General features: G+C 37.4%; 1 protein-coding gene across 13 annotated transcripts in view; it reads right to left on the bottom strand.

The window, feature by feature from the left end:
- ATP2B2 (ATPase plasma membrane Ca2+ transporting 2) overlaps window positions 1-17,618 on the bottom strand; it is a 397,887-nt gene that overhangs the window by 281,956 nt on the left and 98,313 nt on the right. For all 13 annotated transcript variants that reach the window (XM_085236247.1, XM_085236256.1, XM_085236248.1 and 10 more), the window contains exon 2: window positions 11,875-11,926. The gene's annotated coding sequence lies outside the window, so the exon portion shown is untranslated. The remainder of the gene's footprint in view (window positions 1-11,874; window positions 11,927-17,618) is intronic.

Raw genomic sequence — 17,618 nt, 5'->3', positions numbered from 1 at the left:
TACTCTGTAGTTAACCCCACTAAGACTTGAGCATTTACCTCTAGTAATGGACAGAGAAGCAGAACAAAAAAAATGCAGGAACATCTACTGCAGGTGATTCTAAACTTAACTGTGAATTTCTCAAGCATCAGTGCTCACAGCTGAAACATGTAGAACAGTCACAGGAGTAAGAGTAAAGAGGCGACTGTAAGATTTAATGAAAAAATTAAAAAAGTGTTTTTTCCCCCCTCACCTCCTTATGTAGAGAGGATATAGCACTGACCTTGAGGAGTGATGGAAATTGGGAAAACAACTGTAATACAAAGAATTGGGTTGCAAAGATGAAGTTTGATTAGAAAAATAACCTTAAAAACAAACAATGTACAGAAAGCAACGTGGCTACAGGCTAAAAGCTTGGCAGCTTTTGAAAAATGAGCTTAAGAGGAGCTTCTTCTGGAATGATGGGACAGATCAAGAAGCAACTCCTTTTCCTGTAACAAACAGCTCCTTTTTCAATGGGGCGACTCATGTTTCCAGGCAGCCACAGCAGTAAAGCCCAAGGGAGTCTTTTTTAAGCTTTGGGTGGGTGAAGAAAGTTAACAGAAGGCTCTGAAGTGGCACCTTTGGGCATAGGCATACAAAAGAAACATGTGAGCAATGCACTATCAAAAGTTTCACCATTTTAGCAAGACAGACTCTCTGTCAGTGGAATAGCACTTTTGGTTAATGAAACTCAAACCAAATTTCTATCAAAAGACCAGAATTTATGGTCTGGCCATGAAGAAAGGGCATTGGGGCAATATGGGCATTCACAGCAGCACAGTAAACTACTTTTCCCACGTCTTACCTCTTTGGATAGCCTCCTCCACTGAACGCATCAATATAAGGCAGACCATTACACTTTTTATTTTAAATTAAAAATTTACTAAGATTAAAAACGGCAATTAAGAAAAAGGAAAGGAAAATGCACTGTAGTAAGGAAAAGGACTACAGGAAAACAAAATGCAGAGGAGCAAACTGAAAAGAGACCAAGACTGAAAGCAGGAATAATGAGTTAAATTAGGGAAACAATTACTAAAGTGTCTGTTTTGAATATCTGAAAAAATAGAACTTTGAAAATGTACTGTTAACAGAAAACTCTGTAGTGCCAAGAGGATACTCCCAATGAAGAAGATTTTCCGAACTCCAGCAATTCACTAACAAATCAACAATAAAGTTTTGATTTCCCAGGGCACCTCAGTAGCACATTTTCAACATTAATAATAGGCCATTTTATTCCCCAAGATGATTTCTAACTTCTAATTAGGTTCTAATTCATAATACAACTTTCCATTCTGATAGACTGTATTTCTAAAGGAAATAGGACTTTATCTTCCTCAGCTAAATGCTTTTACAGTCAAGATTGCTGACTTACGTTCTTCCTCCTGCTCATTTACTATCTTCCTCAAACAATTCTAAAATAAATCAATTTTAATTATTTTGATTGAAACATTCTGGGTTGCCCATATCTGCTTACTCTTCCCAGCTGGCAAAGAATGGTTTGGTTTGATTTTGGAAACATTTCCTACCTAAGGCAAGAATTGGTTATATTCCATGAATTACTACCTCAGGCTGCATCAGAAGACTCTCCATAGCAATGATCTTATCTTTATAACTGCCTCTGAAAATTTCAACATGGAGGAAACAACTCCTTCACTGCAAATCAATGATACACGAGGTATTACTTAACACACGCTCTTTTAAACAGGATTCCTATTTTAGCTCTCCTAGCAAGGGGCTGCTGTAGTATTTCATTCTCTATAGGCTTGCGTATAATCTCCTCTACCAAACTAGAAAACAATAATAAAAGTCTGCTGCTTTTTCGTTATGATTCTTACTCCATTTCCTACAGCACAAAATCAATTATTAGCCTGGTATCTCTGAGAAGCCTTGTGATCTTAAGCACAGTAGAGGAATAATTGGGAGCTGAACAAGAACTGAGAGCGGAGTAGAATTCGCTTAGACCGGAAACTGGAGCATTACAGAATTAGAACAGTTTAAGGGAAGAATCCGGAGTAGGACAAAACAGGAATAGCAATGAGAGCAGGATCATCCATCAATGTCCCTCCAGTTGCATTGCAACACACTGCCAGCACCCCGGGATGCTTGCAGCGGCAGCACCGTGCCCAGCAGTGCTGAGCACCTGGGGAAGCTCCCCATGCATGGAGCATGTCAGTGCATGGACACCTCACCATGCTCCCACTTGCTAAAGCTGCACAGAGGACAGAGTCACTGGGAAATGTTATTCTTTTGGTTCTTCACCAAATGAAAACTGAGCTTATAATCATGCCCAGTAAATTTTCCTGTCATGTTTCAGTTAAAGTTGCTTTGCTCAAGATGTCAGCAAAAGACACGACTAGACAAGTAAGAATTATAAGGTTTTTTTCCACTGTGACATATAGCACTACTCGGATGGGATTGACAAGTGATATAACACTCAAATATTCATCCTGAGCCACGGAGGTTAAAAACATTGCTTCACTGCAGTGTTAGCATTTGCACTTGCACCAAACGTTCACATCAACGCAAGGAAACAACCCATTGCCGTTATTTCAGCTCGTACTTTTGAAAGAGCAACATACATCATTCATGCCTTCAACAAACACTCTGTTCTCCTTTAGTTTACTGATATCATAAGCAAATGTGATGGAAATCTAATTTTGCCGGCCGCAAAACAAACAGCATATTCAACACCTAGCAAAAAAAGATTAAACTTACATGGCATGTTCATTAGTACTAAAAAATCCACAGAATAACCAGAAAATATTAAAAAAAAAAAAAAAAAAAAAAGAAACTTTCCCTTGTAATCTACTACTACAAAATCCTAAAGAAATACAGTTATTTCAGCTTTCCTTTAAATTTCTTCTTAAGGATTTTGAAAGATTCTGGCCTTTGTTTTTTGAAGAGAAATACTGAAAGGAATTCCTTCCAAATAAACTGAAGACTTTATACAAACCAAATAATGCTTCCAGACATTTCTCTTTGAAGTATACCTTAGAAAACCTTTCTGAATAAAGAAAACTTTAAGGAAGATAGACGACATCTTCAAGGCTGAAGAATTAAAGAAGGGCTCTGAGGTATACAAAATTATGCTCTTATTTCACTTCAATTGATTTTTTCTACCTAATCATTAAAAAAAAAAAAAAAAAACCACTTCATTGTTTCAGGGAAGAGGAAAAATATTATTTTAAAATATGATGTGGCCATTTCTGTTGAATAATAACTATATAATTACTAAATGTGAGAAGAGGGTATGAAAATTTTAAGCAGCATTGCTCTCTGTCAGTAAATTCAAGATAATCAGCTTATTCTGCTGAATATTCAACTTTAAAACAGTTTTCTAAATTTATCACTCAATTGTAAATATCAATTCAGATTGTAAGCAAAGCAACATATATCTGCAAACAGAAACATCGTTCTGAAAGAGAAAGCATACCTACACGAGAACCCAATGGCAACAGAGAAAGTAAGAATAGTGAAGCCCCAACTCTTTGGAACACCTTCAAAAATCAAGAATATGAGGTATAACAGGCCTTGAAAACCACAAGTAGATCAATTTAACTGATACAAATTATGGTAACCAAGAGGCATGATAAAAACAATTTATTCTTAAATACTGTAAAATATTGTTTGAAAATTACGTTAATTTCTAATGCCATGTGAGAGAAGGGTCCGTCCGACCACAGTGCTGATCAAATCTCCTAATGGAGCTTGACAGACAGCCAAACAGACTGTCAGACAAAAACTGCATATGCCTCATTTCCTTAAAAAAATAAAGGATTAAAAATAAGACCACAGTAGAAATTATCACTACATCTATTACAGTGCCTGTTACAGCACCCACAAACTTCAGCGTTACGTGCTTGACAGGAAAAAACAAAACCAGAGGATGTGCCATCCCAGGGGACAAGGGAGGCACAAAGGCAGATGCATGGGAAGGTGCAGCTGCCTCCCACATGGCATTGCTGGTGTCCCCACATACAGGAGGGGGACCTCCATGGCACACAGCTGCTCCTGTGGGCCAGAAGCCTCGACCAGCTAAAGGGACCAAGCCAGAAAGCGTGACTGGGGCTGCAGGATGAAGAGTGAGGATCAGCCTTCTAAACCTGACCAAGTCCACTCTGGCTTTTCAAAGCCAAGCCCAGCAGTGGCTGCAGAGCACTGTGTGCTGCACAACAGGACATCGCAGCCGGAGTCACTGCATCTCCCAGGCAGCAAGGCTTTGGTTTGAAGCTTTCTTCTCGTTCTTCTCCCATGTGTTCCTCTTCATCATTTTCGTATTTTTTGTTTGGCATATAAGAGTAGTATAATATTGAGTTTGAACTAAATTTCTCCATGCCTATAAAAACATTTTTTATTAAAACAGATGTCAGCAAAATTTTATGGAGTGAAAATTGAGTAACAGATGGCGAGGTCTGTGAAGTTCAAAGAGGCTGTATTTTATTAAAAAGGAAATTTGAGGAAAAGAAGTATTTTGCTGGAAATATTGATGTAGTGTTTAAGCAAATGTAAAAATATTCTTACTTGATAGAAAACAGTAAGCTTAGGAAAAAAAGAGGTATTCAGGCCATAAAGCCCAGACCATTAAAAAAAAAAAAAAAAAAAAGAGGATTTCACTGCTTTCTTTTTACTGAGCACAGCTTTTCATCCATGACATCAAGGTTCTTAAAGAAAATAATGTACGTCATAGAGGAAGAAAAAACATCCAGTTACCCAACCCCAAAATTACAATTAAGAGTCTGGGACAAAATTCACCCTGTATTTGACACACAGCTGTGGTATCAGCTACTGTAAAAGTGAGTTTATGAAGACTTAACTAATACTTTTAATATGAAATTTGGAATAACTGTTCAACAAAGTCCCAAGCAATGCCATGTGTCCTACAGGAACTGAGAGTGAGATGGCGTATAACTCCTGACCACCATTACTGTCCCTTTTCCCCTGTTATTACTTAGATTGGTGGTTGGTTTAAAAAAAACAACAAAAAAAAAAAGCCACAGTACAGTATGGGTAGAAAGCTAATGAAAAGAATGGCAAACGTAATTATAGAGTAATACAACTTCCCTCTCTATTCCTATGGCCCTCAATTCTTTTTTTAAGATGATATTTTTAACATACTTTATTACATCGCCAGGAAAACAATTAAAAAGGGAAGTAGTAATTTCAAATTCACGACCAGACCTACTGTGCAGCAAAGCCCCTTGAGGAACAGCACTCAGTGAGCAAATTTTCACATCCATTGGGAAAGACTGAGATACCTGATCGTTTCTGAGCACAGCACATAACCAGGAGGAGAACTGCCCGTTCTCCACAGCAATCTGCACACACAGGTCCGAGCAGGGCTCAGACAGCCCATGGTACCAGCATGTCACTGCTGCTGCCACTAGGGAACCGAGCCAGTAATGAGCAGTAATATCTGTCAGGTATGAGTTGAGACTGTGTCCTCCTGGTGGTTTCAGATCCTGACACCACCACAAGAAATACAGAGCTAGTTACAACATTCTAACAGTGAAATACACTACAGCGTACTCATTCAGGTTATGCTTGGCAGAGTGACAAAGAATCAGCTAATTCAAACCTACACAAAGCAAAAATAGACTCCGTAAGTTCTATACTGCAGGTTTTTCAAGGTACAAGTTACTGAGATGCAGCAATCAGCTTTACAAGTCATCTGTCATTCCTTCCCCTGTACTGGGGCATCTCACACCAAGCAAAGACTTAAAAAGATTTTGCATTCATTTTACTACCAAAATAACTTTGGTCATGTTTGCTACATCCTTCCAACAAGGAAAGGGATCAAGAAAAAGAAGCATTCTGATATCTGATCATAACCAAATACCGTGAAATCATGTAAAATATGATTGCAGAGCTTTCAGAAACAAACAATTCCATAAGAAACATTGGTGGGGAAGATTAATACTGCTATTTATATATCCTTTTAGTAGGTTTTCCTATGAGTTAGAATTGAAGGTTTCTCATTTTCAGCAAGTCAAAAAAGCAAGTCAAGTGACATTGTTTGATAAATGAGAGACCAGTTGGATATAAATATAGAAGAAAATGCAACTTGCACACATCAGGCATCATCTTTTAGAGCTGCTCTTTATCTTCTGAAGGCAAACACCACCTACCAACCTACAAAAACCTTGAATAATTATCCAAATAACTCCCCTTTATCTTCAGCTGTTCAAGGATTTTGTAATTCTCAAAGAATTCTCAAACATGGCTTTTTTTTTTGGGGGGGGGGGGGGTTAAGTATTTAGTGCTAATGACATGAAAATGTCAGTCTAAATGTTGAAGAAAAGAAAGAGATATTTTAAAAGCCTGACCCAAGCTGGTAAGTCTGGTTAATAACTTCATTCTGGGATATTTAGGGTAAAAAGACTGAAAAGTTATTAAATCAGTTTTAAAGAGAGGAGAATGGTACTTTAAGTTATGCCACAAAAGTCTCAAACATAAGTACCCCTGATGCATCCACGTGTTGTGTCTTTTTTTGAAAGGAAAATCCACAGCACACACGTTAACCATAATAATAGAGCTGAGTTGATGGAACAAAGAACGACCATCAGTTCAAAACTTACACAAAACATCTACATTTATATCCCTCACGGGATGTATTTCAGTATTCAGATATATGTGATAAAATCCTAAGGCAGGCCTCACTCTCAGCACTGCTGATACTGAAGGAAGCACCCTTGATTCTTTCTTGCACGTAGGAGTCTTTCACTCCTACTTCTGCATCAAGCTGTTCATCCCTACATTCTGGGTGCTGGCACTGCTCTGAGGGGTGCACACTGCAGACTATTGCAGAGTATTTCAGTGCATGGAGCACACGAGAGCAGAGATTCATGTTATAAAAGTGCTGTAAACAGCTTTTATCTTGTAGGAATAAAACTGTTATACAGCAGAAAAAAACATCAAAAATCACTTTCAAGATCTACACATCATAGCAATTCTCTAAGCTTTTAAAGTACAAAACACACATTGCCAGATTTGGATACCAAGGTGGGGTTTTCTTGTTTTTTGTTGTTGTTGTTTGGTGGGTTTTTTTTCAGTTTGGGAATATGGAGTCTTAATTCAACTTTCGTTTTCAGACATGTTCTAGGATTCATTGCAAGCATGGTAAAGGAATTGATTTGACCAATTGAAGAGAAGGGTGACTGCAAAGGTCATGTTAGGAGAGAGATCACTTGGCCACATTCAGTGGCAATGCTACAGGGCTGTAGTCCAATTTGGCAGCAACAAACTTGACAAATACTGGTGCTGTTTAAAGCAAAACGGCACAAGGAAAAAAAGTACACTTTGCATAATTTCTTCCTTCAGTGAGAGACAGGAAAATTACATCTCAAGATAGAAAATCATTGATTTGTGCAAATTAATTAAGAAAGAAAAAAAACTACCAATTTTGCAAGTTATGCATATTTAACACTTTCACTTGCCTCCAGTAATGTGTGGCTAAGTTCAAATTAAATACAGATTAGCAGATGAGCAAAATTAGAAGCATCTCCTCAATACCAAAGTAGTATTTTGTTCATACAGGTTTCATTATACAAGAGAAGCATTCAGATATTCAAGTTGTAATAATTTTGATTTGAGTTTCCTCTCTTTTTGAAAGTTTTCTTTGGCATTTTCTTAGGAGCAATAAATGTACACTGCTCTTCTAACTTTCACACTGGGTTACGTCAGACAACCTTCCCCATGCCATGATGCTCCTCTATACCTCTGCACATTCGCTCTAATCATTTTCCACACATGGTAAGCAGCAAACTGTACAGATCCACAACATCCCTGCTCCTCTGCACAGGAGTTAGAAGTACTGGTTGACACGCAGTCACACAATGCACGCATACACAAAACCCAGCAGCCTTGCCAGGAGCACATGGTGTGCTCTGTGTAAGCCAGAACAACCCGTCTCCTTGAAGCAACTAAGAGGAGGAGAGAAGGAGTTGGTTTGGGACTGCTTTTATTTTGCACGGATTTAAGCAGTGATCTAACCTGTATTTTACAAGCACAAAATGAGATCCCACGTAACACCATCAGTTCAATTCCACAACCCAGAACGTAGTTTAACAAGCACGATAATTGACTGCATATTTATAGGCTGATAAACTACTGCCAGTTAATAATCAGTTGTTGCTAATGGTTTATTCTTCCTTCAAGGTAGTGTGGCTAACTGCTCAATTAAGGATTGCTGTTAACAGCATCAAGCAAATAAACTTACAAATAAAATGAACTTGTTAACAGCACCGTTCTAAGGACACCTTGACAGCTCCTATTGCACAGTATTGAGAAGCTTCTTAAGAGTTATCTTTCAGACACTGTGACAAGTTATTGTTTGGACAAAACACTTCATTCACCTTGCACAATATCTGTGCTGCAGGGAATAGTAGTATGAAAAGATATTATCCTCAGTCCCCAGTACATGCTAGGGGAGCTGAATTAGTTGCTAAGAGTTTAGTATTGAGAAAACTTTTTATGAAAACCAAAAGTGACTTTTTTCTGATTTATAACAATAATATACTTATTATTGAGTGCATTGAGCTATCCTTGTTGAGAATTTATGCCATTTGAAACTCCTGGTGCTAATGGGAGTGAACTCCCATTCTACTAGCCAGGACTGCATTATCTGGATAAAGATTTTTCAGGGCAGATCTCATGTTTTCCCCATACTGTTTTGGGGGTTTGTTACTTTGGTTTCTAAAAGCAGTTAAAGGTCACAGAACAGCAGGACGCTCCTCTGTGCATTGGGAAGGTCAGCAGATCTCTGAAAAGTGTGCAACATTCTTGGTAAAGCTCAGAACCCTTGCCGACACTCTCCAAGACGAACACATGTCAAGGAGACAACAAGGAGACTGTCCCACTGAACACTGCTTCACATGAAACATCATCTTTAAGCAGAAAGAGAGAAACTGAAAAAAATCACATACCATTCAAGTTAAGGTCCATCTCATTAATTGCTCTACTTAGCTGATTTGATAAGCTTTAAGTCAGCCTTCGTGCATCTTTCACTGGCTTGATCTACAAGTCAGTAGAGTAACCTAATTATGATCAGCAGCAGTGCAAAGTCTCCATTGCTGCAGCACTTCTGTGACCCCTATTTATACAAGCAAACTATAAAAAAGCACATTGCCACAAGAAGCACTGCTGGGATACAAAGCAGGCATGCATTAAGGGCTGTATTCACCCAATACAGGAACCACTCCTCCACTCTCCAATATTTCAGTCCTGCTCATTCAGTAATACAAACTGCATTCCTCAAGAGAACTCCAATGGGACTTGCATTACAATTAATAAAAAGATTTTTTTTTCCAAATAATTGCTATCCCCTAACAACATCAATTAGTTAAGCCATACAACAGAAGGCGAGCAGTAGTGCCAGATTCAAAAAAGAATGCTGTGAATACCTGAAAATAAACTAGGGACTTTAAGAAAGCTCAGTATATCAAAAGCATGTAAAATGAAGAAACTACTTTTAAAAAGTTCAGCAGAACCCTTATGGAAGTGTTTTAGAAATGTAAAGATTAAGTGCCCAGATATCTACTTTATCTCTGATTCAAAAGCGATAAGCAATTAATTTGTAATTTGTACCAATTCTAATTACAAGAAAATATTTTTTTTTACAAATACAGCATGGACTAAAAAGATGCACTGCAGTACTTTCGAAAATAAGAACAAAAACGGATTTTCTTTTTTAAAGCTAGTGCAGCTCTAATTGATCTTTGTGTTTGCTATTTCATCTTAATTCTTTATTACAAATATACAAATCAGAAACTAGAAGCTTCAAACAGTTTTATCTGACTATGCAGTTTTGTCAGTAGATTTGCAATTCCTTTCCACTAAAAAGAATTTTGTGTGCAGAATATTTCAACAGTTGTTTCTAATCACCATTTTCTCCCCCTCAAAGCCATTACAAAAGATTGGACAGCATAAAATGAGTTTTGCCATCAAAATTAGAGAAGTTATAGCTTCGTTTATCTGGGTTTTTATGCTAGCCTTGGTATGTTTTTAAAATAATCTGAGAATAATACTGTCAGATTTGCATAACTCATAAAAACAATTTAAGTTAGTGAAATTAAACTATAAGATATTTGAGATGACAATGATTTATTTTATTTGTTGTAAAAATACCTTAGTTAAGCACTGACAGATTCAGAGCCTTATTCTGTAATCGTGTAAAGAAAAATTATGAATAGCATTCTTCAGAGAATATCTACAATGCTTGAAAAGGTTTATTGCTAGATGGTCTCTAAAATAAGACACTTTTATTATACCTTAGTGCACATATCACTGCTCTGCTATTTTAAAACAGAAAATACAAGAGAAATTTAGTAATAGAGTCATTAACCATCTTTCTGGGGCTCCCAGATTAATTAAATTTACAGAGTCAGTGCTAAGATCCACACACAAAACCTCCTCCAAACCTCTAGCAAGCACCAAAAGAACAGTAGAAGTGGTGGAAATATCACTGTTTTGTACAGGAAACTGGAAAGAACTCACACATTACATGCAAAAGACTCGATTTCTAGAATGAGGGAGAAGTGTACAACACAAAGTCTGGAAATACAGGATCTTTGGCATACTGGCACTTGGCAAACGTCGAGCTTTTGTTCTTGCATTAATTCTCCTTCAAGAGCAATGAGCAGTTAAATGTAATACATAATCAAGGGAGGGCTTGCTGTTGGTCATGGTCTGCAAACGTGCACATAGCCCTGCAACACAAACTATTCCCATAGATAAGCGTGCTTATTACGAAGCCATTGAATATACTAGGATTCCATGTTTTAATTTGGGAAGAAGCAGTACATCTATGAATGTGACTCGACTCTGAAATACCAAGAGAAAACTTAACGTGTCTATTGGTTACCTTGGCACTTCAATGAGGTATATATTTTTTTTAAATTTCCTGAGAAAATAAGTGGATTGTGGAAGAAGATTAAAAGACGACGTCTGTTAAAGCTTTGGCCACTTCTCTTGTATCTCTAATCCCATCCACTAGGGAAAGCTGTTTACTAACTTCTGGTTTCAGACTCAGAGGTGACTGATTAGCCTAGACATCCCTCAGCAGCTAAAAGAGCATATCACAGGGGAGGGGATGGGGACCACATCCATTCTGGTTCAAGTAAAAAGAAGAAAAATAATGAATTTAAAAATATGCACGGTGAAAGCAGAAATACAGAAGGTATTTTCTACATAGCAGCTCATAAAAGAACCGGACTTAGTTGGAAACCATTCGATAAATGTGGGGCTTAATTCCAAGAGATGGTTTATTTTCAAGTTATGTTCATAATAAAAGTGGCAATTTGCTAATATTTGGAGGAGAAATGTAACAGAAGAAATGTACGCTGCTTTGGAGGAGCAAAGAGGCTTATTTTGCCTATATAAAATGAGTTTATGAAATATTTTTAACTGAGTTATTTTAAGACATGCTGAGGAGTTGGCAGCTATGGAGAATTACTTAGCATAGATAAAGAGGCACGAAGCTGGAACAAAACAGGAATTACTGCATATCATGCTGGGCCCTAGGTTACTTTTTTACCTCTTCTTGTCATTTAGGGGCCAGTCATAAATGAGGGCACCACTGCAGTACTTCCCTGTCCTGTGCCATGTGTATTATTTGTCATCTATTTTTTGTTTATTTTATAAAACCATTGCAAATTTGAGACCGTTATCAAATTCTTCATAGGTTTTTAAAACTAATTTTGCACTGGATGTAGTTCGAAACAGGAAATTTGACGCTCATGTTGTAAAATGAATAAAGACTACAGCAGCATGAACGTGCTTGTAATAATTTCAAATGAAATAACATCAAAACCCCTGGAATTACACTGTGTATAACTTACAAGATGAAATAAGGCTTACCATGAACATAGTGCACAGCGTGATGCAGTTTTTGTGTCACAGCATGCAGGCCCTAGTAAAAACAAAGAAGAAATAGATTCAGTTTTTGGAAATGTAAATTATGTTTGGATATAGTGAATATAGAACCCAAAAAACACAGTCCAAACATTTAAAGCCATCTCATTTAATTTAGATCCAAATGGTTTTATAACATAAGCAATAAAATTAACCTCTTGCATTATTTCTCTAGCACACTAGGTAGAAACCGAGTTTTTAAAAAATCCAATATAACTGAAGAGTTAATTTGTCCACCTAAAGAAAAAGTATCCAAATGCTTACGAAATGTAAACAACAGCCACTATGTTTGTTGCCTTTTATAATTATTCTGCAGCAGCAGCGTTGAGCTTTCTAAGCTTTAAATAGAATAGATAACCTAGGTTTATCCTTAACAATTAATTATTTTGAAGGGAAAAAGGTCCAGTAAAGAAATATGTGAGCGAATCAGAGTACAACAAAGTTTAACTCAGTTATTTTTAGAGGATACGAAAGCAACCATTTATTCCAAGAATTACATCAAGACAAACATCCAGATATCACTGGTTTACAAACTTCGCTACAAGATTACTACGTTTTCAAGGAAGCTATTCAAAAACATCTGGAGATGGATGATTTTAAGTAAACAGAGACACAATAGTACACGTGTATTATATTTGCACTAAGACATAACTTGATAAGCACACAGCCTTGTTAAACAGACCATCTTCTCACTAATCAGATAATTATTTCACTAAGCCATGGGGCTAACGCAGAGTTACATGCGATAACAGCCTTGGAACAGTTTCAAAAAAACATTCAGTACCAATTTCTTTTGCAGCTTTTTTTAAGCACTATCGGAACAACACAAAACGATACACAAACTGAATATGCCACTGACAGTCAAAAAGCAAATACTCAATTCCATGAGTACCGCTGTACACAAGTTCATGCTGGAAGTTGGAAACTGAAAGGACAAAAGAGTTTATGTGAGAGTCAAGGCTACGCTGGGGAGGCTTCATAATTAATGAAATTGAAATCTGGCCAACGAAAAGGCTGACACACCTGATACAGCTGCTAAAGAAACTAATTACAACAAGTTGTCAAGGTATCTTTGTTGCACCCCACACAAAAGGAAGTACTCGTAGCTCCAAGTCAACAAACTTCTTCCACCACCTGGGCCATCAACATCACTTTTGCATTTACTACAGAGTTTTCTATTAGGGAAATACATGAAAACGGCTGAAAACTTAAAGCCTCATAGTATTCCAATTGTTTGCAGATTAGTGAAGCTAAACGAAAACAAAGCAGCTCCTTCATAAAACCTCAGTTTGCAGATAACTCTACGAATCAAGCATGAATCAAAAAAGGAGACGTATTAGGGGAAATATCCAAATGCAGAAACTTGAAAGTATAGCAAGTCTAAACAACTTCAGCAGATGATGAAGATGCAAAGTAAACTGAGTGACTAATAAAGGAGCATCCCAGCTCAGAACTAAAAAGCAGCACCAACACAGTCATCCTATCAACAGAAATTCTCAGCTCTGTTTTGCCTACAGCACACTTCAGTGCTTACAGTTTGAGGCCTAGTTGCAAAAAGTGTCTTTCTGCCTATGGTACAGCTGTGTCGTTAATCCTCCTGCTTCCATTAAGCTCACTGGTAAAGTATGTTCATTTACATGGCTTTGAGTATAAATTCAGAAGACAGTAAGTGCTAAAATACTAGAGGGATAAATTCAAATGTCTCAACAGTGTTTTCAGTATTATTTCTTTGGCTTTGTCAAGGCAGCATTCTCAGTATTGGGAAAGATAACAAAACCACGGCCCATGCTATAAATCCCAGAGTAATCAATGCAAGTTTTAAAATACATTGTTACTTTAATCAGGGATTACGTAGGGCCCCATCAGATCAATATTTCTTTACGCTTTTATCTGGCATTTCCACAGTTTTGGAAACTGTAGTTGTTAAAGGTCATGCAGACTGTTCTTCAGCTCCCTCAGTTTGCTCTTAGAAAGCCAGTTACTCATGAGAAAAGTTACTTTCATAGAAAGTTGATTGTTAAACAAAATCCTTTGTGCTTCATATTTTTTTTCCTGAACAGCTTAATCCTTTGCTGGAGCAGAAATAGAGAATACTAGCAATCATGCGTTTCTCCACTCATCTGAAGAAATGAATAACCATATACTAATTGATAATCAAAGAATTTGATATAGAAAAAAACAGTTTACCTGTTTTGAGAACATTTTGATGAGGGAAAGGTTTCATCTTTCTATGTCTAACTGAAAATTTAGACTGAATTTGCAACTGAAGAAAGCATTGCAACTTCCGATTTATTCAGGATCCTAAGGAACTGCAAGTCCAGCAAAGCTGAGATGACAAAGGCAGATTGACAAAAAAAAACAACAGTTTCTCATAGGAGAATAGATTCCATCCGTGGCATAATGACACAAGAATTTGCACTCTACAACTTCCTGAAGGGAGGTTGTGATGAGGAGGGCTTTGGCCTCTTCTCCCAGGCAACAAACAGGACCCGAGGAAATGGCCGCAAGTTGTACCAGAGGAGGTTTAGGTTAGACATAAGGAAGAACTTTTTCTCTCAGAGAGTGGTCAGGCACTGGAATGGCTGCACAGGGAGGTGGTGGAGTCACTGTCCCTGGCAGTGTTCAAGAGGAGGCTGGATGAGGAGCCACAAGATATGGTTTAGTGCTGGTGGCAGTAATGGTGATGGGAGGACAGTTGGACTAGATGGTCTTGCAGGTCATTTCCAACCTTGCGATTCTATGATTTTAAGACAATTTTGAGTATGTATTAAAGGATTCTTTTAAAGGAAAGAGACTTTTTCCTCCTTTCAATTTCATCTCAGATGTTCACTTATTGCCAGATGTCTTGAAGAGACGTAAAAATTGTATTTCTTTTTACAGTTACTTCTCTACATTTTGTAAAGATGCTTAAACAATCCAAAGTAAGATATAAGTGTTACAACCTATTCCAGCCAGCTAAGCTGAGCCCAGAAACCTTACTGACCCAGGAAGCTTACTCGTACACTGACCCAATACTGTTCCTTGCAAATGATGCAAGAGCAGAATCGCCATGGTTCCAATTTTAACAAAGTAAGCTGAGGATGAAAGAGACTGGTTGTGGGACTCAGATATACCAGTTGGATATTCCTTACGCCAAGTAAAACCTGAAAAATACTGCATGTTGCTTTTTTTTTTTATGAGACTCAGCACATCTGCTATGCTTGCTTGTTCATCCACTGTCCCATACCCAGCACTAACTTCATCTCAACAGCATTTTCATCCATTTTCAACAGCATGCAAGTTCAAGGGTTTGTTTTTTTTATTTGCTTTTTAAACATCAATAAAAGTTCAGGCAAACAGAGCCTGCAAGTATTTTTGGTCTCTTAAGTTCACTTGTAAAGTTGCAGTTAAACACATTCCTGAACTCAGTCTTGGAGATGCTTTCATATTGCTAAGACTGCATGCATTTAGTATTCTGTGGCAATTTATGAACAGCACTCAATAGGTTTATTTTTAGTAAGTGCACCTCATTCACACATTTTGTAGTGCTGCACAGGGATTGCTGATCTGTATGCATGACTGCAGTGATAAGATCTGGCTACATTCTTTAATAACTGTTTAAACTGTTCTCATCGTGTGCTTCAAGCAACATACAATTATTCCAACACCTAAAAAGAGCTCTTTCCACTTGCAGGATTTTCCACTACTCAATATGTGCACCCCTGCCATCTGATAGTTAAGATTTTCCATTATGTCCTTGATTTGATTGACTCCTTTATAGGCAATGGACAGATATGCACACATATCTCATATGAGCAAGCTTAAATGGTAATTACAAAGGCTGTAATGAAAAATTATTATTTTGCTGCAAAATCCATGAAGATCAGCCTAAAAACCTAGATTGTACATCACTACATAAAGGAAAGTATATTGGTAGAGACAGAAGCTTAAAATTCAATAGATGACATCAGTATTTTGCATAATACTGTACACTGCCAAAATTGATACAGTAGCTTAGGTCAGAGCTGCCTCGTATTTTCCAATTTACAACAAGTTCCAGTAAATTACATTCACTGCAGCATCACTGAATTTCTTTCCACTTGATCTCTGAATTGCCTAGAACGATGCTGCTGTACAGCAAACAGTAACATCTCTTAAGAAAAACAAAAGTTGAATTTGTTGAAGTAATCACAAATGATGATTTTGAACCAACATGAATGCTTTTATTAATATAAAAGAAAGCAGAACTTTGGGTAGAGCAGGGATAAATGAAACAGTCACCTACATGAGCCATGTGCCCAGGAGGAGAGATTTCCTGACGACTCGTGCTTTATCCCATGTGGTAGAACAGACCCCACATGCACACTCTGCTTGGCCCTTGTATCCTAGGGCAACTATTAGTGATGTTTGAACATTGAATGAATGACACTCTAGACAAGGTAAATGGTAAAAAAAAAAAAAAAAAAAAAAAGTCCCATTTTCCTGAAGTGGATGCTCTAAGCACATGCCATATGAAGTACAAGGGCTAAGGCATGAGCAAAAATTCCAAAACACTGCATGTGCAATTCTGAAATGGAATGACATTTGGAGGCCAGGAAAGATAAGCCACGCTGATATCAGAGAAACAGGTTATCATAGGAGGAAGATGCATTGTTCTTGTTGTTGGTTTTTTTGGTTTTTGTTTTTTGTTTTTAATGAAATGGTCATTATCAGGCAAATTCTGCCCCTTTCACCCAATGCTACAGACCTCTACTATACCTTCAAGTCTTTCCATCTTCCATAAATATATTATTATCCCAAGTTTAGCTTACAATGAGAAATATACTCAAATCCTGGAGAAAGATGAGATACAAGTAATTATAGCATTACAAAACAAAACTGACAGCCTGTGTGTTAGCTCAATATGTCAAAAAGACAGGCAGTAAAGCCTCTCAGTAGCTGTGTACATCTACTGTCATCTCTGATCAGGTGAAGAACTGAAAAATCAGCAAGTGTTGTGTTTCCTCATTCTATTCTATGAATCAAGGATGCTGTTCTAAAGAGGCTGTTCTTGTCTCTGACAGGACCGAGCGTGAAGTATGAGCTTGAAACACTGCCCCAAAGCAGTCAAATCCTTTCAAACATGCAAACCTGGAGCTTTCCATTAGGGAGGTAACTGACATAAATATCAAGGTGAAATCTAGGCACTCTGAGTCACTCTTAAAACTAAAAGAGGGTTGTAGGCACCAAATTGATAACAACAATTCTCCATTGGGGTGCAAAAATTATAGATGCATTATTTAGAATAATCCCATTCATTTTATCTGGAGATCTGAGATCATCAATGCCTTATTGCTTTAATTTCACTAGTGGGAATTGGAAGACAGAAGAGCTGTCCTGCATACATCTGATGTTACTGTGTAATGTCCAAACCATAACTGGAATTGGCCATGCCATGACCACTACAGAAGTGGCTTAAGACCTCATAATATAGTGAGCATCCTGGAGATGCCTTGCCAATGGAAACATTATTCAGAAAAGAAGGAATTGGGTGGGGTTTTTTCGTTTTATTACATTGTCTATATTTTAAAGATGCAGACTCCAAGTGATTAAAAAAAAATTCAACAGTTAAGAAACATACAGACCTCAATCCACAAGTTACATATGCAAGTATTCCATACAATGATTCTATATGTTAACTTAATGCAACAAACAGGAACGGCTACCTGAAT

This window comes from Meleagris gallopavo, chromosome 14 (genome assembly GCF_905368555.1).
Source record: "Meleagris gallopavo chromosome 14, MGAL_WU_HG_1.1, whole genome shotgun sequence".
Taxonomy (NCBI): domain Eukaryota; kingdom Metazoa; phylum Chordata; class Aves; order Galliformes; family Phasianidae; genus Meleagris; species Meleagris gallopavo.
Note: the sequence above shows the minus strand (reverse complement) of the source record. Positions and strands in the feature narration are given on the sequence as shown.